General features: G+C 36.8%; 1 pseudogene; it reads left to right on the top strand.

Annotated features, from left to right (window-relative positions):
• Positions 1-9918: 9918 nt before the first annotated feature.
• On the top strand, positions 9919-10861 carry LOC139437908 (olfactory receptor 7C1-like; annotated as a pseudogene).
• The last annotated feature ends 15937 nt before the right edge of the window (positions 10862-26798 follow it).

Below are 26798 nucleotides of genomic sequence, written 5' to 3'. Positions count from 1 at the left end.
GAGGGTGCTTAGTTCTTATGGGGTGCCTAGGTGGAACAGTCTTGCTTGCAGTTGTAAATACTCTCTTTTGTTTGGTATGGGCATTGTCCATCATCCTCATTTTGTTTGTTATCCTTAGCAAGTCTGAAGACCTGGAGATTTAAGTGTTGGTTGCAAGTCTCCTGAGATTTAGGGGTCAACCAGCATGTGAACAGACCAAAGGTTTAAGTCTCAGGGGCATATATTCAGTGTGTACAATGCTAATTATAGGTTCAAATAAAAGGAGAAGAATCATGTGTAGGGGAATGATAAATGAGTCTAATTATTTTACATTGCGACATCGGGGTAACAGGTTATCATATATTCCAAGGTAAAACCGATTGATAGGGTGCTGATTTCATAGGGTTGTCTGTTCTACCTATAGTGCTTACATGTCTCTGGGACCCTCAGCTACACCCCTGTTTGAGGCTTTGTTCACAATGACATGTGTGAAATCCACCTGAGATGTGCATTAAGTGTAATCTTTAGAATGACCTCCTGACTCACACTGAATTTTCTTAGCCATAAAAACTATTTTGTATTTAAATTTCCCCCATTTTCCAATTGCGAATAATGCTGCCATGAACGTTGGTGTGCATATATCTGTTCCCACACATGCTTTCATTTCTTCTAGATATTATCCTAATAGTGGGATTCCTGGATCATATGGAAATTCTCTTCTTATCTTTCTAATGTACCATCAAAACATCCTACACAGTGACTGCACAATTCAACATTCTCACCAGCAGTGGATGAGTGTTTCTATTCCCCCACATCCACTCCAGCACTTGAAGTTCTCGATTTTTTTTTTCAATAGCACCCTTTCCAGTGGGAGTAATGTGATATAGCATTCTGCTTTAGATTTAACTTTCCTTGGTTGCTAGTGATGTTGTACATCTTTTCATGTGCTTTTTTGAATACATAGATTATATAAAATGTTACATTAAAAAATATACAGGATTCCTGTATTCCCCACACCACATATCTTGAAATTTTCCCACATTAACTGCTTCTTTCATTAGTGTGGTACATTTATTGCAATTTATAAACACGTGTTGTAGCATTGCCACACCGCATGGATAATAATTACATTGTAGTTTATACTCTCTCCCATTCTATTCAGCAGGTTATGGCAAGATATATAATGTTTGGTATGTGTCTTTGCAATGTCATGCTGGAAATTCCGAGTCCCAAAAAGGCCTTCATATTACACCTTTTTCTCATTTCCTGCCTTCAGCAACTCCTGTGGCCAAGGTCTCCACATCAGTGACACAATTTTTTCCATTTCTAGAATCACAGTAAGTTTAGAGTATAATACCAGAAAGTGCACAACAAACCGTATTTTATTCCCAAATCCTGAGGATTATGGATGGTGATGCCCAGTCCACATCTAACTGAGAGGGGACTTTCATCCCATACGGCTGATGGATGAGACTCTCATCCTTGTGGCTGTACACTCTCTCAGTTCCTTGTTACATTGGTTGTTGAGCCTTATCTCCTTGTTAGTTGTCCTAGGTAAGTGCAATTAACTATGGAGTAGATGTTGCTGCTCTGCTGAGGCTCAGGTCCAAGCTGGCCCAAAGATTCAAGTCTCCTGTGTATACACCCAACAACTCCAGCACCAAATATATGCTCAATCAAAGGGACAGAAAAGATGTGTGTAGAGAAGTCATATTTGAATCAAACTCTGTTGTACTTGGAACCACAAACACTAAAGTAGGGCTCACTGACAAGACTCCAGAGCAAGTGAATCGAGGTGAAGGAGAGGCATTTGGTTTCACTGATATTTTCAGATAAAGAGCAGAACATCTATATATAATAAATAAATAAGTTAGTAAATTAACATGTTTTTGGTTTATTTCATTGCATTTATATTAATTTGGTGGTACCTGCTTGGCTAACTTTGCTTTGCTGTGGTCACTTTTACAGAAGTTGCATTGTCTACATGGAATCAGAAAACCAAATACAAATTTTAGGATTTTCCCTCGTCTCAGAAGATACAGAAATGCATCCCTTCCTCTTCGTCTTTTCCTGTCCATGTACCTGGTCACCTCCAATGGGAATCTGCTCACCACCCTGACCATCATTTCAGACTTCCAACTCCACATGACCATGTAAATCTTCGTCTCTACCCTGTCTTTTACAGATCTGTTTCACCTCCAGCAATGTTCCAGATATTCTGCTGAACATTCAGACAGAAAGCAAAAACATTACTTATGGAAGCTGTATAAGCCAGATAAACTTTTCATGATTTTTTGCATGATTAGACACTTATCTCCTGTCTGCAATGACCAATTACTACAATGTTTATATCTTGGTTTGTTTATCTGTTTTTCTGTTTTTTGTTTTTTTTTTTAATTAAATGTTCCATTAAATTTGTTGGGTCCATATTTATGAGAATTCTTGGAGGCCTTGGTGGAAGAGAGAGGTTCTAATTTGATTTTATTTTGCCATTACCAAGCCAGAACATATTAAGTTTATACCTAGAGTTTTTATGGCTATTTGGGGGCTGTAATTTCAAACTGTCCACTTGCTTGTCATTCAGGGGACTTTTCTCATTTAGTAGCAATAGAGTGAGTACAAATAAGTATCTTGATACCAATTTTTCATTAGTGTGCTTATACCTATTTAAGCTTTAGAATACAACTATAATCCTAAGAATCTCACTTTTAACCAGGAATGTCTTACCAGAGTTTGCACTTGGGTGAGCTTTGGGATGCATCTTCATATAAACTCTCTTCATTAATATAGAATCTCAGGCTCTTCTGGGTTGAGAGTGGTTAAACTTACAGCTGGCATTTGAACTACTCTTACTAAGAAAGTTCCTATTATTGTTTATTTTGTGGCTAAATTTTTCTAATATACTTTCTAATTTTCTAAAAAACATACTTCCTTTACATGAATGTTACCTGAAAATATAGGGAATTCCCAGATGTTTTACTTCCAAGCCCTCCCACATTTACCACATTAACAACATCATTTATTCATATCCTATGTTTGTTACAATTGATGAACACATTTTGAAGCATTGCCACCAAGCATGGATTAAAATTTACATTGTAGTTTACACTCTCTGCTATACATTTTTGTAAGTTATTACAGGATATAAAATGGCCTTTATCTGTCTCTCATTGCAATGTCATTCAGGACAATTCCCAAGTTCTGTATTATATCCGTTTTCCCTGTCCGTCCCCTAAGAAACTCCAGTGGCCACTACCTTCACAGAAATAATAAACTTTTTACATTTCTGGAATCCCAATAAGTCTACAGTAGAATAACTGTAAATCTACACTAGTCCATTGTTCATTCCCTTATCCTGAGGATTCGGATTCCTAATCTGCTTCTGATTGAGAGGGGGCTTAGATTCCATTGGGAAGATGGATGGAAAAATCTTGCTTGCAGTTGCAGACTGTCTGTATTGCTAGAGATGACTCTTGTTCATCATCATCTCCTTGTTAGTTGTCCTGGGTGATTCCAATGAACTGGAGTATACGTGTTGCAAAACTGTTGAGATTTAGGGCCCAGCTGGCACATGGATATCCCAAATATTTAAGTCTCTTGGACAAACACCTATCAACTCTAGTAACAATTATAGGTTCAAATAGAAATGGCAGAAGAGCTATGCATATTTAAACCATGATTGAGTTCGACTCTATCTCATACTGGGAGCATAAATTCCAAAGCAGGCTGTATTGGCAGAGCACCAAACTTCTGAGCCGTCTGCACTGCCTCTACTGTTCAGATGTCTCCAGAGCACTTAAGAGTGCTCTGCCCACTTGTTTTAGGCAATGTGTACGATGGCAGTTAATGATATCCTGCTGAGATGTACATAAGATTAATCTCGGGAATGACCTCCTGACCCACTTTGAAGACTTCTAGCCATATTATATCATTTATCTTTACCCTTTTCTCCTTTTGGTCAAGGTCTTTTCCAGCTGCATTGCTAGCTCATACTTGGTGGTAATCCCTCAGTGCCAGGGAGGTTAATCCCCAGGATTCATGTGCCATGCTGGGGGGAAGGTAAGGCATTTTTATGTTGAGTTTGACTTAGAGACGTTCGTGGTTAAATTAATTCCATATGTCTGGCTAGGTTAGAGAGGAATTTTAATAGGAAGGGAAATTTGTAGGTCTGGATGTTTATATTAAAAAAGGAGGAAGATTATAAATAAAGAGCATAACTATTTATCTGGAGGTACAGTAAAATGAAGGGTAACCTAAATCTAATAGAAGGAAGGATATAATAAGATGAGATGGAGAGAAATGAAATAAAGAATAGAAATTACTTGAGGGAACCAAAGAAATTAAAATTAAAATTAGATTCTGGAAAAGTTCAAGAAAATTGCAAAGATTGAGTAATTCTGAAAAAGAAAATAAGGAGAGGATGAAAATTGCTAAAATCCTATATGAAATTGGGGACATTGCTAAATTTTGCAGATATTAAAGTATTTTAAATGAATACTATGAACGATTGGGTATCATCAGTCTAGATAAGCTAGAAAAAAATGGATAAATTCATAGAAACACCCAACTACCTAATTACCCAAGAAGAAACAGAAGCTTCCCACAAATGTATGACATGTTATCAGATTCAGTCAGTAATCAAAGGCCTCTGAAAAAAGAGAAGCCCAGCCAGACATCTTTAAAGGTGAATTCCATGAAACATTCAAAGAAGAATTAATTTGAACACTTAACCAATATTTCCAAATTGAAGGTGAGTAATCTCTTCATAACTACTTCTATGAAGTTAATGTTATTGTAATACCAAAACTATATAAAAATCTATCAAGTAATGAAAACCAAGGACCAATTTCCCTTATGAATAAGAAGAAAAAGCCCTCAAAATATAGTAGAAAATAGACTCCACCAGAACATTAAGAGAAGTATCCATCATGCCCAAGTGGGATTCATCTGAAGATGCAAAGAGGTACAACATCAGAAAATAATAAGTTTAATAAACTGCTTTAACACAGTGAAATGGAAAATCATATGATAAACTTAATTTAGGCGGAAATGCATTTGACACAATCCAATGCCTATTTACAAAAAAAACTTCAGGAAAAAAAAGAAAAGAACTTAATTTCCTCTACATGCTAAAGGGCATTTATGTAAAAACCCTACTAATCTTCTATTGAATGGTGAAAGAGTTTAAACTTTACCCTGCAGTATCAAAAAAGACAAGGATGCCTGATTTAATTATTGCTATTCAGTATGCTATTGAAAGTACACTCCACAGTAATTAGGCAATTAAACTAAATATAAGCACCCAAATTAAAGATACCCTGTGTTCATGAATAGGAAGAAATCAAATTATTAAGATGTCACTACTACCCATATTAAACTATAGCTTCACATCATACCACTCAAAGTCCCAGGAGACTGTTTAAGCATAAATGGAAATCCTCCTTCATATGGAATTATATTTCAACAGGACTGAGTATACCACATTAGCACATTGTATTTATTTATTTCCATGTCTTTCCCCCTGTTTAGACTGGGAGTTTTTTGAGACCACGCACAGTATCTTACTTCTCTCTTCTCCCACAGTACATAGTTTAGTGCTTATCATACAGTATTGTGAATAGGTATTTGTTGAATGAATGAGAAATCAAAGAGTTGAGTGAGTAAAAGAATATTACTAACTATGGGGAAGAAAACAGAAGCAATGAGACAAGAGAAAATCATGCTTAGAGAGGACAGTCTCATTAATGAAAGACAATGACAGATGAGACAGATCAGAGATAGAAAATATTTTATTGTATCCAGAATCTCTCTCCAGGATCAGTTATAGAGAAATCACTATCGGAAACGTTGCAATAGTACAGTAGACAGCTAAAAATAGGTGACCTCCTCCTGGGAGGAAGGCTTCCACTGGGCTAAAAGATGAACACAGAGCTTCAAATCTGTCTCTGAAAGGTCAAAACTGATGCAAGTTTGCACTGTGGTTGTCTTTCTTTCCTCCAGGTACCTAAATATCTCATGCAGAAAAAAACAGAAGAATTCTTCATTAGTCATGCTCATGGGAATGATATCCCTAAAGGCACAGAAACTCAAAATGCTTCCGCTGCACTATCTAAGTCTACTTTACTAATCTCTGGTGATGAAATAACACAACCGTGTCTTCTGGACGCCTGGTAAGTGGTTCCATCTCTCTGTCCTTTATGGGAGCAAAGCTTCTGACTTCATCTGTCATTCAAGAAAGAATCTGCATTGGAGAAATCTGACTCTTCTTTGATCATTTCAAGGTGAAGCACAGAATCTTCACAGGTACTGGGGTAATGTGTTAGGGCTTAAGGTATCCCTTTTGTTGGTGTTAGCTTGAGAAGTGTAACAAGATATACACATAAAGAAAGAAAGATCATACAAAGCTTTGCCTATTTAAAAAGCCTGAGTGGAATTAGATAGTGGTCCAGTAAAATATCTTTTTTCTACTATCTGTCACCTCTGATATTAGAACTTAATCATGGTGCTTCCCTGTCCTGGCAACATCTTCCCTTCTTTCCCTGCAACTTCTTTCTCTATAATTTTTAGAGAAATCAGGTTTTTCACTTTCATCCATATATGTACATATATATATATGTATACGTATATATACAGTATTTTTATTAGAGAGGTTGTGAAAGTATAAAGCAAGCATGCAAATGTGAAGAATTCCCTTACAGCACTTCCATAGTACCACCTTACATTGTTGTAAAACATCTGTTACAGATTGTGTTAATAATAGGGGCTATGGAAAAAAATAAATCAAAGTACACTATAGACCATAATTAGTGGTAATAGTCTGATGATGTTATCTCTTCCATTTTTTTGTTAGTTACTCAACAAACATTTATTCATCAAATACTTCATGGTATGCACTAAATATTATTCTGGGAGCAAAGAGATGAACAACACTTTGTTCCTACATTAAAGAGATTATATCTAAATGGGTTTAAAAAAGTAGAAATAAGTACATGGTGTATCCTGAGGTGGTTAATTTGAACTCATCCTGTGGAGGATAGTGAAGCTTCACAAGGGACCTGGTAACTGTACTGAGGCTTGAAGGAGGAAGTGGAGTAATTCCAAGAAGTGAAAGGTATAGAAGCACACCCAGAACAAATGATAAGGACAGGATGCTGGGATCAAAGTAACCATAAGATGTGGGTAGGTTTTAGCAATAGTTGTTAATATCTGTGAACAATGAGAGACAGGAGATGACAAGTGGAACATGAGTCTTGGTAGATTGGCAGTAACCAGATAACAGAGATCCTTGTGTTTTGTTCACAAGAGGGATATTTATGTTTAAAGTTATTGGAGAGTCATTGTGGGGTTTAGAGAAGTTCACGAAATGGCTTCCTCATTACAAAGTTCACTCTGGGTCATTGTGACTATTCCTCTTCTCAAATCCCTGGAGAGATGATTAGCAGTGGAAATAACACAGTGGATGTGAGAAATGTGTGGGAGTGAAACTGTGTGGGGTTGAATAACAATGTATAGAATAATTCACTATTATTTCTTTTGCATTTCACCAATAATTATGCTTGTTATTATGTTTAGTATGTTTACTAAAATTGATGAACACATACTGAAGCATTGCTATTAAAGATGGACTACAGATTACATTTTAGTTCGTACTTTGTCCCATGGAATTTTGTAAGTTATGACAAAATATATAATGGTCTGTATCTGTCACTACAGTGTCATGCACGACAAATCCAATGACCTGATTATACCTATATTATACCTATTATTCCCTCTGGCATCCCTCATAACTTCTGGCAGCCACTGCCTTTACATCAATGATAAGAGTTCTTCCATTGTTATAATAATATTGTCCATAGTCAAATAATAAATTTTGCTTTTTAATTCTGGGACATCTAGGGCTTCTCTGTTGAAATACTAAGGAAATACATGCCCAATTACACATATGAATACATATTTCTACATGCAATTCTCTTGATCTATATTGACCTACACGTGCATTCATACTGATGTATCTACCTCTAAATCATTATTACAGAGAAAAGTCTAGCCTCCCTTCTTTGCTTAGCTGTAAACTTCCACTCCACAGTTGGAAGCATATTCCCTCATCTGCAACCCATTTGCTTCTTTGATTGACACAGACACAGAAGTAAAAGAACTGTTAACCCATACTCCAGTGGGATATAATTTATCAACTAGAGTGCAGGGCTTATGTACAGTGTGCATTGACTTCCTTTTGCATATGCTATTCATATCCAGTATTACTTCTTTCAGCACCTTTCTCACATCCCCTGAAGAGAGGGCATGCCATCCATTGTAATACAGTTAGATGGTTTTGAATATTTTGCATGCCATCTTGGGATTCCCTTAAACTTCTAAAAGAATTTTTAATTTGTATTCATCGGTTTTCACTCTTTGTGTTACAATGCATAATGTCATGTGTCTACAATTACAGTGTTATACACAATACTTTCACTGCTCTAAAAAAACCACCTGTACTTCATGTATTCATCACATCTCCCCTTTCATTAAACCCTGTCAACAAGTGATCATTGATTAGTCTGGGTTATTTTGTCTTATCCAGAGGGGAATTTGTATCTTGGTTTATATCATATCTATGTAATGTTTTTACCTTCGTTTACTTCAGTTTGCTGCAGTCATTTGGGATTCATCCTCCCGTTTGTGGATAGATGGAATATTTCTTTTTTAACTCTGAATATATTGCCTTGTATAGGTATAGCACACTGTTTATTCACCTATAGAATGACTTCTTGGTTGCTAACAGATTTTGGAGTTTATGAATATGTCTGCTAGAAACATCCACTGATGGCTGTTTGTGTGGACTTAAGTTTTCACATAAGCCACATATGTACCTAAGAGCACAATTGCAGAATTGTATGGTAAGATGATACTTAGTATTACAAGAAACAGTTCAACTGTCTTCTGCTTCTACCATTTTGTATTCTCACTAATAATGAACAAGAGACTATATTGTGCCACATCCTTACAAGCAATTGTTATTTTTAGTGTTCAGGTTTTTAACTATCCTAATAAGCATGTGGTGAAATATTATGGTGGTTTCAAATTTGCAATTTCCTAATGCCAAATGTTGTTGGGCCTCTTTTTTTTATGTGTAATGTGCCAACATTATATCTTGTTGGTGAGGATTCTGTTCAGTACTTTTGCCAATTTTTAAATTGTGTATTTGCTTTCTTGTTGTTGGGTGATAAGAGGTATTTATATTTTTAAATACAAAGCAGTTATCAGATATGTGTTCTTTCAGTATTTTCCCCAATGCTGTTGATTTTCTTTTCATTCCCTTATCAATTATTTTAGAGAGTAGCAGTTTTATATTTCAATAAAGCCAAAGTTACACATTTTCTTCTCTATTTTCATGATTTGGCTATTGGATCAAAACTCTCATCTCCAAACCCTGGTCCCTAGATTTTCTTGTATATCTTATTCCAGAAATTTTATACTTTTCATTTGACTTAAAAATGTATGATTGATATTGACCACATTTTTTTCAGTAAAATTTGGTAATATTAATTTCATGTAAATGTGGTGGTACCATTACCAATAAACATTATTTCAACCTTTTTCATCAAAGGGTACAAAATTATTGGTTAAAAGATATGTTTAATAAAATAAATTCTAAGAGAATTTGTAGTGGAAAATATTGCCATGAATATATATGTCCAATTATGGACAAGGATAGCTAGTCGCCAAAATTAGTAAGGAGAAGTAGGAAAATTTGTTTTCTCTGACATTTTCCATTAAAGTACACTAGATCTCCCCCCCCCTCTCTCTCTCTATATATATATATATGAAGAATTAATGATTTTAATATATATGATCCATAGAATTTATGGTCATTTGTGGGTCATTGTTTGTGGCTATATTCTCATTGTTCTGGTCTCTTTTAGTAGTTTCATCTGGTACATGGAAAACCAAACACATGTTTTAGAATTTGTCCTCCTTGGTCTCTCAGATGATACTGAATTGCAACTTCTCATCTTTGGATTGTTCCTGTCCATGTACCTGCTCATCATAGTTGGGAACCTGCTAATCATCTTGGCCATCATCACTGACTCCCAACTTCACACACCCATGTACTTCTTCCTCTCCAATCTCTCTTTTACAGATATCTGTTTTACCTCTACCACTGTCCCAAAGATGCTACTGAACATCCAGACAAAGAACAAAACTATAACTTATGAAAACTGCCTCAGCCAGATGTTTTTTTTCATGCTATTTTGGGCAATTAGAAATCTCCCCCTTGACTGCAATGGCTTACGACCGCTTTGTGGCCATCTGTCACCCTCTGCACTACACAGTCATCATGAAACCCCGGGTCTGTGGCCTCCTGCTGCTGACATCCTGGTTATTGAGTGTTTTCGTCTCCCTTTTGCATGACTTAATGGTTTTGCGATTGTCTTTTTGTACAGAGTTGGAAATGCCACAGTTTTTCTGTGAACTTAATCAGGTCTTCCAACTTGCTTGTTCTGACACTTTCCTCAATATACTAGTGCTGTATTTTGAAAGTGGGTTTCTCACTGTTATTCCACTCATTGGCATCCTTTTCTCTTATTCTAAGATTGCATCCTCCATTTTGAGAATTTCAACAATGGAGGGCAAGTATAAAGCTTTATCAACTTGTGGGTCTCACCTCTCAGTAGTGACCTTGTTTTATAGCACAGGGCTTGGAGTATATCTTAGCTCTGCTGCTACCCAAACCTCAAGGTCAATTGCAGTAGCCTCAGTGATGTACATGGTGGTCACTCCCATGCTGAACCCCTTTATCTACAGTCTTAGAAACAAGGACATAAAGCAGGGCCTAAAAAAACTGAGAAACATTCTCTCTATAAAAGGACTCTTTGTGTAAAGTTTACAAAAATGTTCATAACACAGAGGTCAAACACTGGGAGGTCTAAACCTAGAAACTTTGTAAGTGACTACAGAGATAATCTGTTATTTACCTGATTTTCAGAATTCAATTTCTTTAATTTTTGTATATCAAGGACACCTGTTTCTTCTGAATTATTTTACATCCTGAGATCTCTCATTGTTTTTCCTGGAATCAGTATTGAAGGCAGAAACTGCTGCTTGGACATTCAGCAGTAAAATATTTAGCAAAGATACTTTCATACATATACAATTATTGCAGGTTCTGGAGGGATGAAGGTGTACTGAAGTCACTACAAGATGAAAGCAACTCATTGTATTATATGATTTTGTGAAAAATAGTCTTACACCACAGGCTGTGGAGCAGTTTCCAGAATTTTCATTCATTCACCCCAGAGAGATATCCCATCCTGAAATGGAGACATCATCTGATTTGGTTTACAATAATCACATTCCAACTCCAATTTGCTTCTTTCTTCTGCTCATTTCCAATGATACAATAAGTGAAATTGTTCTCTATTTAACAGTCCCTGATTCTTCAAAATCGATGGTCTCAATAATTTCTGTGATTCTTCCAGGAATTTAGGATTGCCCTTTAAAAATAATTTTCATAGGTAGAGGAAATTTCCAGGAAATTTCTCTTGGCACTTTCTATAAAACAGTGCACATTTACGGATCATAAAAGGCAATATACAAGCTTTCCCCATTTACAACTCTGTTTTCTTCAATTATTTAACCCAGATAGTAAGACATAACTTCGGGTTTTTATGTAGATCTACTTTGTTCTTTGGGAGAAAGACTACGGTCAATGCTTCATCCATCTCTTGACTCAAGGACCATCACTACGACTGGCAAATCAGAATTCCATTTTGGGATTTTTGATTGCTCTGAGTTGGGGGCAATGTCTGGGGAAAAAATTTGTATTCACTTCATATTATTTGGGAAACCTATGAATTCAGTCTCATTTTTGTAATTTATTAGCTCACAGGTTCAGGCTCTGCTTTTAAGTCATATCCACATCAGAACTGCAATATTCAAAAAAGGATATTTCATTCATGCAGGCTTATAAAATTTCTTTGTTTTGATTTCACCATAATCTGAGAATTAAAAATCTTCAACTTGTCATCTCTGTCTGGAAGTATCTCCTGTGCAAGTAAAAGACCCAGCTCACTCCACATTTCTTGAATCATGTGTCCCAGCAAAATAAACTATCATATAAACCAGTTTTTCAAAATCTTTCTTAGGCACTGTCTTTAGAGGTCACTGCAAACAATAGAGAATGATTAAGTTAGACATCTTGCTTTTTAATATGTCCAAGACAGATATGATGTGAGGAATATGCACCACCTGAATAAATCCTCTGACCACTGAAACCATGTTATAAGGCCATCTGGTATTAGCTTACTCCTACCCTTTTTAAAACAGGTAATGCAGATTCAACATGGGTCCCACCGATTTGGTTGAAAAGTGAGAGTACTGTGAAAGTATTTCCCTCACATTTAGGAAAAATAGATTTTTGGGGGGAATGAGTGAGCTTTCCTTTTATTTCCTTTTTGGCTTTTACTTTGAAGTTTTAAATTTTACACTGCAGGCTGTAGACTTGACAGGCTGCAAGCAGGTGAAGAACCAACAGAAATAGTTTGAAAAAAAAAATCCTGTGCTACTAAACAGGCTTCTCAATGCATCACTGTGTGCCACAGAACAGGCAGGAGAAGGTAGCAAGGAAATGTTTTACCTGCCACTGCAGCTTTAATATAAAGTTGATGTCTCTTTGGACTTGCAAATTTTTTCTATGCAGTTTAATTTATTTTCATTTAATCATATAAACAAGAGAATTTTCCCATGGTTAAATATATTATAAATCATATTTTTCCAAGTTATACATACACTAGAGGTTTATATTTATCCTCTGTAAATAATGCCATTGATGTTCTCACTCCCAACAAATTGATAAATTCCCAGATTCCTATCCTATAAATGTTCTTTGGCAATCAGTTCATTTACCAAAAAGTTTACCTGTGTGGCTTATTTTCTTCAAGTAGAAATGTCGACCTGTATGATTTATTTTCTTTAAGCAGAAATCTCCTAAAAAATAGAAATCTTTTTTTTTAATTTTGAGGAGAAAAATATAGTAAGCTTGCACACTCGTCATATTGAAGAAGTTAGAGTTATGCCTTTCAAATAATTGGAAGTATAGAAAACACTGAAAAACATGCCATCTTAGAAAGTTGATACTTCTGTTATCATCAGGAGCACTGTGTGCTCAGGAAGACTCCCCTGAAGTTATTGGCTCCACAAATATGCCCCCTTTCTGCAATCAGTGAGTAGGAGGCTCTTGCCTTAAGTACTAGTTAATAGGCATGATGCATGCTAGTTTCCCATCTTCTGGAGTACAGGATCACAGGCCAGAAAGAGGGAGAAAAGCACGCTAAGAGAGAGAATGGAAGGAATACCAAGGATGTGGAGGCAGTGGCCCTGGAGTTTCTGAGTGCAAGGAGAAGGAAAAATAGGTGTAGCAAGGGAGCATTTTGGGGACTTTGGGAATTGTCCTGAATGACATTACAATAACAGATAAAGGCCATAAAATATTTTGCCATAACCTAACAGAATTGAATGGGGGAGAGAGTAAACTACAATGGAAACTTTAATCCATGCTTAGTGGCAATGATCCAAAATGCAATTGTCAGTTGCAATAAATGTACCACACTAATGAAAGATGTTCCTAATATGGGAAAAAATGGGAGGTGTGGGTAGTAGAGCATAGGGGAATCCTCTATATATTCTCAATAATGTTTTGTGTAATTGAAGTGTCTTTTAAAAAAATTAAAAAATGAAAAGACAAAAAATAAAAGAGCCAACCCATCCTACTGACTTCCCAACATATCATGTAATCACAAAGGTGGATGACAAATTTACTTATACTTTGAGTGTAATTAAGGAGAGAGGGTGATTGTATTCTTTCAAATCTCCTAAGAATCTTTTCTGTTTCCTTAATAATATACCTCATTGGTATATAGTTCCATAAGAAAATAATTTTAAGCATACGTCATGAATGAGTGATGGAGACTGTTTCACATCTGCTATGTTCTCCTAGATCTTAATTACTTCAAAATTCTTGCATTTCCTACTTTTCTCTCAGGAAAAAAAAAAGATTTTCTAGTTTTTTTAATAGAATGATGCTCTTCTCCAGGACCCTAAAATATGTGGAAACAATAATGATTCAATCTGAGCTGAGAGTACAAATCTGATCCCATCAAAATCTAAATTTATACCTGAAGAATCTATAAATGGCTACAAGAAATAGCAATCACCAAATTGTCTTCTATCTGTGAAACTTACATGCTGTTTAGTGTTTTGTTTAAGGGAAAACTTGAAGAGAGGCCTTGAATATTGATTTCTGCTAAGGAAACTTCTATAAAATGAGTGAAGGAAAAACACCAGGTTACAGAAAGAAATAATTTATTTTTGCTGGAGAAGTGTGAGACTTGATTGCTGATTGAGAGCCATGAAATGTATGCTAGATAGAAGGAGGAGAAGACTCACTGTGAGTGATCTCTGTTCTGTTCAATTGTATTATGTTGTATATTCTATACATGAACTATTGTAATTAGTAATCGAAGAAAATGTGGCATTGGTGTGAAGAAAGTGGCCATGGCGGCTGCTGGGGGTAGGGAGTGGGAGGAAGAGATGTGATGTGGGGGCATTTTCGGGGATTGGAGTTGTCCTGGGAGGTGCTGCAGGAAACGTTACTGGACATTGTATGTCCTCCCATGGCCCACTGAGTGGACTGTGGGAGAGTGTGGGCTATGGTGTGGACCATTGACCATGAGGTGCAGCGATGCTCAAAGATGTATTCACCAAATGCAATGACTTTCTCATGATGATGGAGGAGGTTGTTGTTATGGGGTGAGGAGTGAGGTGAGGGAGGTGGGGGGCATTTGGGGGCCTCGTATTTTTTGAATGTATTATAATTGTCCAGATTGTGGAAGTGATAATAAATACCTTCAGTTCAAAAGAACATCATTTAAACTAGCCCACAGTAAAGGGCAATTAGAATCCTTAACTCTTATAATGTACCTTAACAATGTAGCCAGTGTCTAAGTGAGTACATTTCAAACATAGGAGTGATGATTTCTTCTTTCACATACAAGAGCTAAGTTTCCAATTTAAGCAAATTCTGGAGTAACAGTATTGAATGAGAAGATCCTAGATTTATTCTCCTTGTGTCTTTTCCTCATTGCCATCATCTACATTTCCCCTAACTTCCAGAACAGCCTTCTCAGAAGAATTGGAAGCACCCTCGTAAATCTCGTGTACATAATCCCAAATACTTTTACATATGCTTTCCATTTCCTGGAGTTTCTAGAATACAGATTTTAAAACATTTATTTATTATCTATTATTATCTATTATCTACTAACATAAAGTGTCAATGCTGGGAAGTCCATAAGTATAAATTTGAATTTTTTCTAATTTCTGTTTCAGAGTGGTGGTGGGAGATTTGGTTTCCACTGCAGGTAAATTTCTCCCAATTCCACTACATGGAAATTTTAAATTTTTATCATTGTACATTTCAAACTTAGTGGTTCTATGTGATTTATTATTGAAATATTTGTATTGCATTTTATATATTTATACGTTTTTTAATGTACGGAAATTCATTAAAAATGTTTCATATTCTGTATCTGAATTATTCAAAATCTGAAATACTTAATGCCTTTTTCACAATGTCTGCTTTCCTTCTGGCTTTTAGTAGGGGTAATTTGTTTTCTTAGTGCCTATGGGGAATTTTTAGTATTGCGTTCTGTTTAATTTGTTGAATCTATTCTTGTGAGAATTCTTGGAGGACTTGGTGGGAAAGAGAGCGTTCACATTTGACTCTATTTTCCCATTAGCCATCCGGAACCTATTTAATGCTAAGGTTTCCACCTAGGGCTTTCAAGGCCAAAAGAAGCTATGCCTGCAGACTGCATGCTGGCTCCTCATTCAGAGGCTTTCCCACCTTAAAGAGCCAGGGTCAATGCAAGTATGAATCTTAATACCCAGATCTGATTATTGGGTATGTAAATTGTTTTCCTTTACAATGCCATTATAATTCCAATAAGCAATTTTCTATTTCTTTTTATTTGAATGATCCACTTTTATACAGGAGTCTCTTTCAATAGTGTCGTTTTCATACAAAACCTATTCTCTAACATAGAATCCCAAGTTCTTCAGTGATAACAGAGCCAAAACTGTAGCTGGCACTTGAACACTGATACCCATCATGGTCTATTTTATTACTTAATTTATGGCTAAATTAAGTAATTTTGTTAGGCCAGGTTCGGGATGAATTTAAGAGATTCTGGGAAATTTGTAAGTGTGATTACTTACATTAAAAAGTAATTCACAAATCAGTACCCTCTCTACAGATATGCAGAAACTAGAAAAAGAAGGGTGAAGTTAACTTAAAGTTAGTAGAAGAAGGAAATAACATAGATTTAAGTGGAGAGAATTTAAATAGTATATAGAAAAGCAATTGAGAGAACTAATAAAATTGGTCCTTGGGAAAGATCAATAAAATTACAAAGGTTTGTTTACATTGAAAAAGAAAAAACAAGAAAGGATGCAAATTACCAAAATCCAAAATGAATTTGGTGATGATAATAGATATTGCAGACATTAAAAAGGTTATGCATGAATAATATGAATAATTGTCTGCCAACAATCTAGACAAATTAGAAGAAATGGAACAATTCTTAGAAACACAAAATTTACCTAAATTGCCATCAAAGAAATAGAAGATCTCAACAAAACTATAACAAGTAAACAGATTCAGTTAGTTATCAAACACCTTCCAAAAATAAGATCAGTTTTCATAATGAAATCTATGAAGCATTCAAAGAAGAACTAATTGCAATACTTTTCAAAATATTTCAATTTGATTCCATGCTATCTCATTAAAAATCATCCTCTGAGCCTAAAGTTATATGATACCAAAGCTACAAAAACTCATAAAAAAGGACAGAAAACGAAGCACCAAATCCCCTTACATATAGATATAGATTAAAAGCACTCAACACAAACTACCATATTGAATGCATCAGAATATTAAACAAAGTATCCACCTTTATCAGGGAAATTTATCTCAGGATTCAAGGGTGTTCAATATAAGAAAATCAATGTAATACACCACATTATCAAAATGAAGAGAAAAATATATGAATATCTCAATTGACACAGTAATGAGAATGATAAATTCCAACACAGTTTTACAATAAAAACAGTCAGAAAAATAAGACAAATAACTTCCTCAACATTATCAATAGCAGATCCATAAAAACACAGATATTCTTTTTTTTTTTTTTTTTTTTTAATTTTTTTATTTTTTATTGACTTTGTAATAATATTACATTAAAAATATATATGTGAGGTCCCATTCAACCCCGCCCCCCCACCCCCCCTCTCCCCCCCCCCCCCAACAACACTCGTTCCCATCATCATGACACATCCATTGGATTTGGTAAGTACATCTTTGGGCACCTCTGCACCTCATATACATTGGTTCACATCATGGCCCATTCTCTCCTCTATTCCATCATGTAGGCCCTGTGAGGATTTACAATGTCCGGTGATTACCTCTGAAGCACCATCCAGGGCAGCTCCATGTCCCGAAGACGCCTCCACCTCTCATCTCTTCCTGCCTTTCCCCATACCCTTTGTCCATTATGTCCACTTTTCCCAATCCAATGCCACCTCTTCTATGTGGACACTGGATTGGTTGTGTCCATTGCACCTTTATGTCAAGAGGAGGCTCAGATTCCACCTGGATGCTGGATGCAATCCTCCCATTTTCATTTGTAATCACTCTAGGCTCCATGGTGTGGTGGTTGTCCTTCTTCACCTCCATCTTAGCTGAGTGTGGTAAGTCCAATAAATCAGATTGTAGGTGCTGGAGTCTGTTGAGGCTCAGGATCTGGCTATCACATTGTCAGTCCAGAGATTCAAATCCCCTAAATATATCTTAAACCCCAACATTAACTGCACCTCCAGCACATTAGCATGAATGTCTTATGAAGGGAGATCCCATCTGAGTCCAGATTCATCACACATAAACACCATTTCCAAAGAGGGGCCATCTGCCCTGGTAGTTAACCCCATCGGCCATGACCATAACTCCCATGGGTCTCTTTAGCCCTCAAAGGAACCAATATCTGGGGGTTGTATCTGCTTTATCTGTCTCTCTGACTCTGCTCAGTTGTGCATGAGGGCAAACCTTCTGCCAGCCTCCAGACTCTTTTTTAGAAACTCGTAGCCATATAAACTCATTTCTCCTTTCCATTTCCCCCTTACTTTAGGTCAAACAGCATTTTAAAGTCATGGTATTTTATGTAGACATGGATATTCTGCTGATCCGCATTGAACCTTCCGTATAAGGTCATTTTCCAGTTGCATCATCAGTTGGTAGTTGATAGTGGTCCCTCGTTGCCAGGGAGGCTCATCCCCGGGTGTCATGTCCCACGCTGGAGGGAAGGCATTGCATTTACATGCTGAGTTTGGCTTCGAGACTGGCCACATTTGAGTAACATGAAGGCTGACAGAAGGAAATTCCCAGGCACAAAGTTGCTCTAGTCCTTGTTATTATTTTGGGTTTATCAGCTCACAAGCATAGTCATTAGTATCAGGGGCTCACTGTTGAACCCTCACTCCCTCCCGGTCCCCACCACTGTACCTGGGAGACTGTCGCTGCTCCCCTAGGGACCATGACAGAGCACCACTGGCCGGGAACCCAGTACCCCCCCTACTGTGGTTTTTAATTGTTGCCACTATGAGTATAACCAAACATTACCATGCACCCTGGACATATGTTCTGTACAGCTCCCTGTCAGTCATATATCATCTGTCATTGGTATCCCATACCAGTATCCCTCCATTGCCATTGTTGAAACACTCTGTGATCCAGAACTGCCCGAAATTTGAAGCCCAATATAATGTCATGGTCCCTTACTAGGGAATGGCATATAGCGATGAGTTTAAAGGATAGATAAAGAACTTGGATAAAGTTAGATAAAGAACTTAGATAAAGAATGTTGACTTGAAAAAATTCCACATCCTATTTTTTTCTTTTTTTTTTCTTTTTTCCCCCCCCCCCCCTAATTATTCAGCTTTTCTTCACAGGAGTCCTAGACCACAGTAATGTATATATATAATATACAGCACTCCCACACATCCACCAGAAAACCTTTTCCCTTCCACAGTGATACTCTTACGCCCTATTCATATCATATTTACTTAAAGTGATGTACAGAGTCTGAGACATTAGCTTTCTAACAAGGTGACATCTGTATTTACATTATGGTGCATACTTTAGGATACACAGTTCTTTACATTTTTAGTTATCCTATGTTTTACATTATGGTTTACATTATCAGTCTGTCATCTCCTATATGTTATGGTGTAATATTACATGTTTTATATCCATCCTTGTGTACTCTCAAGAAACTCCTCTCTTACCCCCCATTTACTTTGGTTCCACACATTTAACGTCCATTTTCCCTTCCACCTTAGTGCCCTCAGTGATAGCCAACCTCCGTTTCCTGAGGAGCCACTTCCAGAGATAGATGGAATAGTGTTCAGGGCCTAACTTGCTCAACTGCCCCAATGCCCTGGGAGCCACCCTTTCTCTCGAGGGATACAGTTCCCTCTATTGGATGGCATTAGTCCTCCCCAAGATGTGGGTCCACCCCCACTCTCACTACTTGGGTTTCTACCCCATGGTGTCACCCACTCTGGCAGAATGAGCATTTAGACATTCCCCAGGAGCCCGTCCTGCATTAGACCCTCCCCTCCGAGCATTCTAAACAGGTAACCCTCTTTATTATATTTTGATATGATTTTCTCGGCATTTTACTCTCCACCAACACCTGACCCTCTCCTGGTTCGTATGCTACCCCTCCCTCCCCCCACTTTTGGGCAACGTTACCCACCCGTCCCTCCCCAGCCACCCTCAAACCCGCAAAGCCCCAAGCAAAGGCAACCCCTTGCCCCCCTTTTATCTCTTCTTTGAACACAGATATTCTTAACCTCAGTGCTGAAAGAGAGAAAGACTTCCCCCTGATGTCTAGAAAAAGACAAGGATGTCTGCTTTCACTATTCCTATTCACTATTATACTGTATGTTAGGAAAGTAGGCCACAGAATTAAATAAAATTCTTGCAAATTAACGTGGATGAAGTAAAACTGTTTTCTGTGATAACATGATAATTTATATGGAACATGCCAAAGTTTTCACAAGAAAACTCTGGAGCTCATAAGTGAATTCAGTCAAATACAGGAAACAAGATTAACACGCAAAAATTTGGCATGCTTTATACACCAACAAAGTACATTCTTAAATGGACATTTAAAAAACATCTGTAAAATATGGCCTCTGAAGGAGCAAAATGCCTAGGAATAATTATAACTAAGGAGGTTAAACAGTTAATACTTCAAAAAAAATGCTGCAAGAAGTTAGAAAAGACCTAAGTAAAGGGCAAGGCATTCTGTGTTAATGGATAGGAAGATTTATTATTATTGTATGTGTCAGTACTACACAAAAGTGTTCTATAGCTTCAATATAATCCCCCTCTAAGTCCCAGGAGCCTTTTTAGCAGAAATGGAAAACTGATCCTGATCTATATGGAAGTAGACTTCAGGAGGACTCCAGTACCATCTTAGGGTTTTGCAATTATTTATTTCCTTGTCTGTTGCCTTGCAATGTCTGTGAGACATTTGAGAGGAAGCAAAATATCTTACACCACTCTTCATTCACAGCACATATTTCAGTGTTTACCATACAGTATTGCTGAATAGAAACATGTTAAAAGACAGAAAACAAATGTTTAAGTGAACTGAACAGATATTGCTAACTATGGGTGAGTAGTGCAGTGAGACAAGAAGGAATCCTGTGGAGAGGAGGAAGCCCCATATACGAGAGCAAACTCCAGAGGACAGAGATGGAGGTAAGATATTTTAGTGTACTCTGAATGTCTCCCAGAATGAGTGATAGAGAAATCATTTTGGGAAACCTTGACATTTTAGAGTTCTCACCTAAAGAGAGGTGACCTCCTCCTAGGAAGGAAGGAGTCCACAGGGATAAGAGATGAACACAGAGCACCAAAGCTGTCCCCCAAGGGTCAAACGCAGCACAAGTTTTCATTGTGTTTTTCTTTCCTATCTTCATTGAAGAAAATATCTCACTGATAAGAGAGACAAAAGAATACAGATTAATGATGCTTATGGGAATGGAATCCCTCAAGTCATGGAAACCCAATTGTTCCCCGACACTGTCTCAAATCTATTTTACTAATCTCTGGTGAAGAGAAAAGGCAATTTTTTCTTCTATAGACCTTGTGAGTGATTCAGACTCACTTTTCTTCCTGGAAGGAGAACATCCATTTCCATCCATCAGTCAAGGAATAATTTGCATTGCTGGACTAGACCATGCCTTGATAATTTCTGGGTGAGTCACAGGATCTTCCCAGGTGCTGGGGGCATGTATTCAAACTCCAGGGACCCCTTTTAGTGGTAGAAACTTTAGGGACGCCAACAGGTTATGCACATAAATAAAGCTTAAAATACAAAGTCTTGCCATTTTAAATAGAGTGAAGTGGAGGGAGATAACAGATACAACAAACTGTCTTCATTCTCCAATGTGACTCCTCTGGTGTTAGCTCTCATTCATGGGGCTTTCCTCTCTTGGCAGCACTTTTCCTTGTTTGACTGCTTCTTCTTTGGCTACAGTTGTTGCACACATCTGTTTAACCACATTCATTCCTTTTATAATTTCAGTCATTAACCAATATTTAGTCATCAAATACTTCATGGTAGTCACAAATATTATTTTAGGAATAATGTAATGAGTAAGACATATATTCTGGATATGATATATGTCTTTCTACTGAGCCCTTTCCATGGGCATTGTAAGGAAATATATTTGTGTTCACTACCACGTATATATGCACATACATTTAAATATTACTATGTGCAAACTTTTGTATCTAAATTCACCTCCACACAGGTAAATACTGATGTGTCTAACTAAAACTATTAACACAAAACAGTCCAGTGTCCTGCCCTTGTTTATTTGTAAACTTCCACAACACAGTGAGAATCATATTCCCCCATCTTTCCTCCATTTACTTCATTGATTGATACCAGTGTACATGTACAGGAGTAAGCGAATTCTTGACTCATAGCCAAGTGGGAGACAAGTATATCAACTAGAGTACTGTATTTATGTACAGTGTCCATTGACTTCATTTTACAGACTCTGTTCATATTCAATATTATTATTTCAGCAAATGTCCCCCCATTACCTTCAGTGAGGGTATTTCAAGCATTTTCAGAGTCAGGTCATTTTTGAACATTGTGCATATCTTGTAAATGAATTTTTATTTGCCTACATTAATCTTCCCTCTCTGTGTTGTCAAGTTCAGTGGGTTTTGACAAATGCATGTCACATGCCTACAATTACAGTATAATATAGAATAGTTTCACTGCTCTAAAAATTCCCCTGTGCTTTACCAGTCCAACCCTATTGCCCCCTCCCTATGCCCCAGCAACCAGTGATCACACTTTCTTTTATGTGACGTCTCTGTGAAATTAAGGCTTTGCATGATGATTTTGCCTGAACACATTGTGATAAATAATATGACATCATTATGTTCTTTTTTTACCTTCTTTCTATTCCTTGCAGCAATTGTGGCAATGATGGATGAAAGGATATTTTATTTGTTTACTTATTGACTTTATCTATCTATCTATCTATCTATCTATCTATCTATCTATCTATCTATCTATTTATTTTTATTTCTCTACCCTACTCCCCACCCCCATTTGTCTGCTCTCAGTGTCCATTCGCTGTGTGTTCTTCTGGGACCACTTCTATTCTTATCGACGGCACCCAGAATCTGTATTTCTTTTTGTTGCATCATCTTGCTGTGTCAGCTTTCCGTGTGTGCTGCACCATTCTTGGGCAGGCTACATTTTCTTTCGTGCTGGGTGACTCTCCTAACGGGGTGCATTCCTTGCACATTGGGCTCTCCTATGCAGGGAACAGCCCTGTGTGGCACAGCACTCCTTGCGTGCATCAGCACTGCATATGGGCCAGCTCCACAGGGGTCAAGAAGGCCCTGGGTTTGAAATGGAAAGCTCCCATGTGGTAGGCTGATGTCCTTTCCATTGAACCAAGTCCACTTCCCATTTTTATTATTTTACTTTCTTATATTCTTTATCCAATAAAAGATTGCAAACACTTTTGTTTTTGTACTATATACCCGTTGCTAGACATTGAAATGCACCAATTCAGAGCTCAATATGCATTCCTCCAATAGATGGATGAATTTCACTTACATACCATACAATGTTTAACTTTTTGGGAAATTGGCTAAAAGTGGGTCAGGGATCTTTATTTAAATAGTGCTCACAGTATTCTCTAAAAGGGGATCAGTTTCATTATAAAAAATCTAGAATTTAATTACTTCTCTATAAAATATAAATTATGGATATGTAAGTCCTGTTTTTTATTGTTTAAATTAATTCATTTATTTTAATTGTATTTTTGAAGATTCATAGATGACAAAAAATGTTACATTAAAAAATATTAGAGATTTCAATATACTACACCGCTGCCCTCTCCCCCCACATTTTTTGAATATTAGTCATGTCCTTTCTCTATTTCTGGATAGTCACACCAAGCAGATGGAGCCAGGAAATGTAACACGAATTCTAGAATTTCTTCTTTTGGGATTCTCAGAGTAACCAGAATTTCATTCCTTTGACTTTGTCTTTGGCCTCGTCTTGTCCATGTTTATTGCCACTATCTTTGGGCACCTGCTCACCATCCTGGCCACCATCAAAGTCTCCCACCTCCACACACCCATGTACTTCTTCCTCTCTAACCTGACTTTTCCTGACATTTGTTTTATTCCTCCATCACTGAGAAGATGCTGGTGAGCATCAAGAAGCACAGAAGTGTGATAACCTATGAAGGTTGCTCACCAAGATGTACCTGTTCATTTTCTGTGGAGGGTTGGACAATATGCTCATTATCACAATGGCCTATGACAGCTCCGTGGCCATCTGTCAACCCCTATAATACATAGTCATCACTCCCACACAGCTCTGTGTCCTCCTTATTCTGGTTCCTGCATAGTGAGTGCCCCGCATTTTTTGATAGAAAGCTTAACAGTCTTGTGACTATCATTTTATAAACAGTTGAAAATTAGCCTCTTTTTCTGAGTATATAATCAGATGGCCAAACTTGCTCTATCTGATAATTTCATCAAAGATGTAGTGATGTATTTTGAGGCTGAGTTGCTGGGTAGAGGACCATAGATTGGCATCATTTACTCCTATTCTAAGATTGCTCCCTCCATATGTGTAATCTCATCAGCTCTGCAGAAATATAAAGCATTTTTCACCTGTGCATGTCACCTCAGAATTGTCTCCTTATTTTACTGTACGAGTCTAGGAGTGTATTTTAGTACTTTTGTGTTGCATAAAGCACATGCAAGTGCACCAGGCTCAGTGATGTATGCTGTGTTCATACACATGTCGAACCCCATCATCTACAGTCTTATGAATAAAGACATAAAGACTTTGAAAATATTTCTTAGCAGAAAGCCAAAATTTTTTCTTGGTCCTGCACTGAAGAAATGCTTTGCTTTCATGGCTCTGACATCAGAGATAGAAATCATGATTCTTTAAAATTTCTGGTACTAAGACCAACATTAGAAGTGTCAAATATGACCCTAATAAATATGCTGAACGAAAACTTTAAATCATTCCTTCAATTACTAAAGAAAATAATTGCTTTTGACATATTTGCCATTAATGGTTTCCATTTGCAAGATATTTTATGCAATGGAGTACAGGAATGAGTTGCATGTTCCGTATTATGTTAATGGAAAATAAATAAGACTCCAATCCTGTAAAAAATGACTGCCTTTTTTTTTTCTAAATTTCTTAAACATTAAAGGTACTGTTAGTTGGTAATTTGTATACTGATGCTATGATTAAATTTCTAGACTTAATTTTCACAAGAGCTTTCAAATTTCATGGCAAAAGGATGACTTAACAAAGAGTTTGGAATCCTGCCGATTTTTTCCTAGGAATAGTATATCCTGAGTCATGGCACAATTTATTCAAAAACAAACCTACATGTCCATCCAAGAACTACTACTTAACCATAATGGAGTCTCAGAAATAATCAATTTTAATACATTTACTTGAAATCACCTGTAAAAGAAATGTGATCATGAAGACTGTCTTCAAATATCTGAAGCAACCCTAGAAATAAGAAGCTGCTGATTCTTCTGATGATATCAGTGAGCTATTGCTGCATAACAGGCCATCCAAATATAAATGGTTTAAGACAATGTTCTTATTGATTCATCCATGTATGGGTTGGATTTGTGTTGATCTCTGCAGAGCTCCTCCTGGGTTGTATCCATCTGTGTCAGCAGGTAAGGCCCTGCTGATTCTGTCTGGATAATTTTCATTCTTGTGGCTTTTCTCATTAGAGGTAGGTAAGAGAGGGACCTTTACTGAGACAACTGGCATCTGCTGCAGTTGTATCATCACCTGCCTGGAATTGTTAAATGCAATGTCAGGGTTCCATATAGAGCAGAGGAAACTCTTTAAGGATCTTGAAGCATGCTGACACTCACCGTATATTCTCTTGGCTAAAATAAATATTTATTTATCTGAGTCAAGTTCAGACACAAAAGTAGGAGAGCTATAGTCCTATTGAAAAAAATGGATTCTGGGAATATTTGAAAATTGGGCCTATCCCTGCACACTTTCTAGCACAAAAATAAACCACAATCAGTAAAGTTCTGTTACAAAATTTAAGACCCAAGGTTTCCACTTCTACCTTAACAGCAGAGTTGATTTCTTGATAAAGAAGATGAGATACAAATATATATTTAATAAGCAGACATAAAACCCTCATTCAGAATGTCACAATTCCCTTAAATTAAAATATTACCTCCACTCTCCTTACCATATATTCATTATTCCGAGACTGAAAAAATTAAGTCAGAAAAATTGGGCAAAAAAATACACCACCCCACTGCCAACAGCTTGCAGTGGTGTGTAAACATAATTTCAAGTGCCTTTTTTCTTATTCTTTTAAGTATATACAGAGTAGTGGGATTGCAAGGACATCCAAACTCTTGTCTTCCACAGCAGCTGCCCCATCTTACATTCCCAACAGCAATGAGTGAATATCCCTATTTCATTACATCTTCTCCAACACTTTTTATTTTCTCTGTTTTTTCCCCAAAATCAGCCATTCCAGTAGGTCTGAATATTATCTCTTTATGGTTTTGATTTGCATTTGTGATCAAAAAATGATGTTGAGCATCTTTTCAAGTGCTTTCGGGCCCTTTGTGTACATTCTTTGGAGAAGTGTGTGGCCCCATTTTTAATTGAGCTGTTTGCCTTTTAGTTGGTAAGTTGAGGGATTTCCTTACATATTCTAGCTATTACGCTCTTAATGGATATGTGGTTTCTAAATATTTTCACCCATTGTGTAAGTTGTCATTTGATTTACATGATAAAAATACTTTGAGACACAAGTGTTGTTTTATTTTTAAATTTTGATGTGGTCCTGATACATATTTTTTCTTTTGTCCCTTGTGTTTTAGGTGGAAAGTCTAAGAAATCATTGCCTAACACAAGGTCCTGAAGATACTTCCCCATTTGTTCTTCTAGAAGTTTAATAATTCTAGCTCTTATATTTAGGTCTTTGATGGATTTGTGGCTGATTTTTGTAGAAAGTGTAATATAAGGGATGTTTTTAATGGTGATAAAATTATTGGCTAGCAGTTGTTTTCTTTAAGCACATTAATTATTTCAGACTGCCCCCTTCTTGCTTCCAAGGTTTCTGATGAG

Source organism: Dasypus novemcinctus, chromosome 30 (genome assembly GCF_030445035.2).
Source record: "Dasypus novemcinctus isolate mDasNov1 chromosome 30, mDasNov1.1.hap2, whole genome shotgun sequence".
In the NCBI taxonomy this organism is placed as follows: Eukaryota; Metazoa; Chordata; class Mammalia; order Cingulata; family Dasypodidae; genus Dasypus; species Dasypus novemcinctus.
This window is presented reverse-complemented; position numbering and strand designations above follow the sequence as displayed.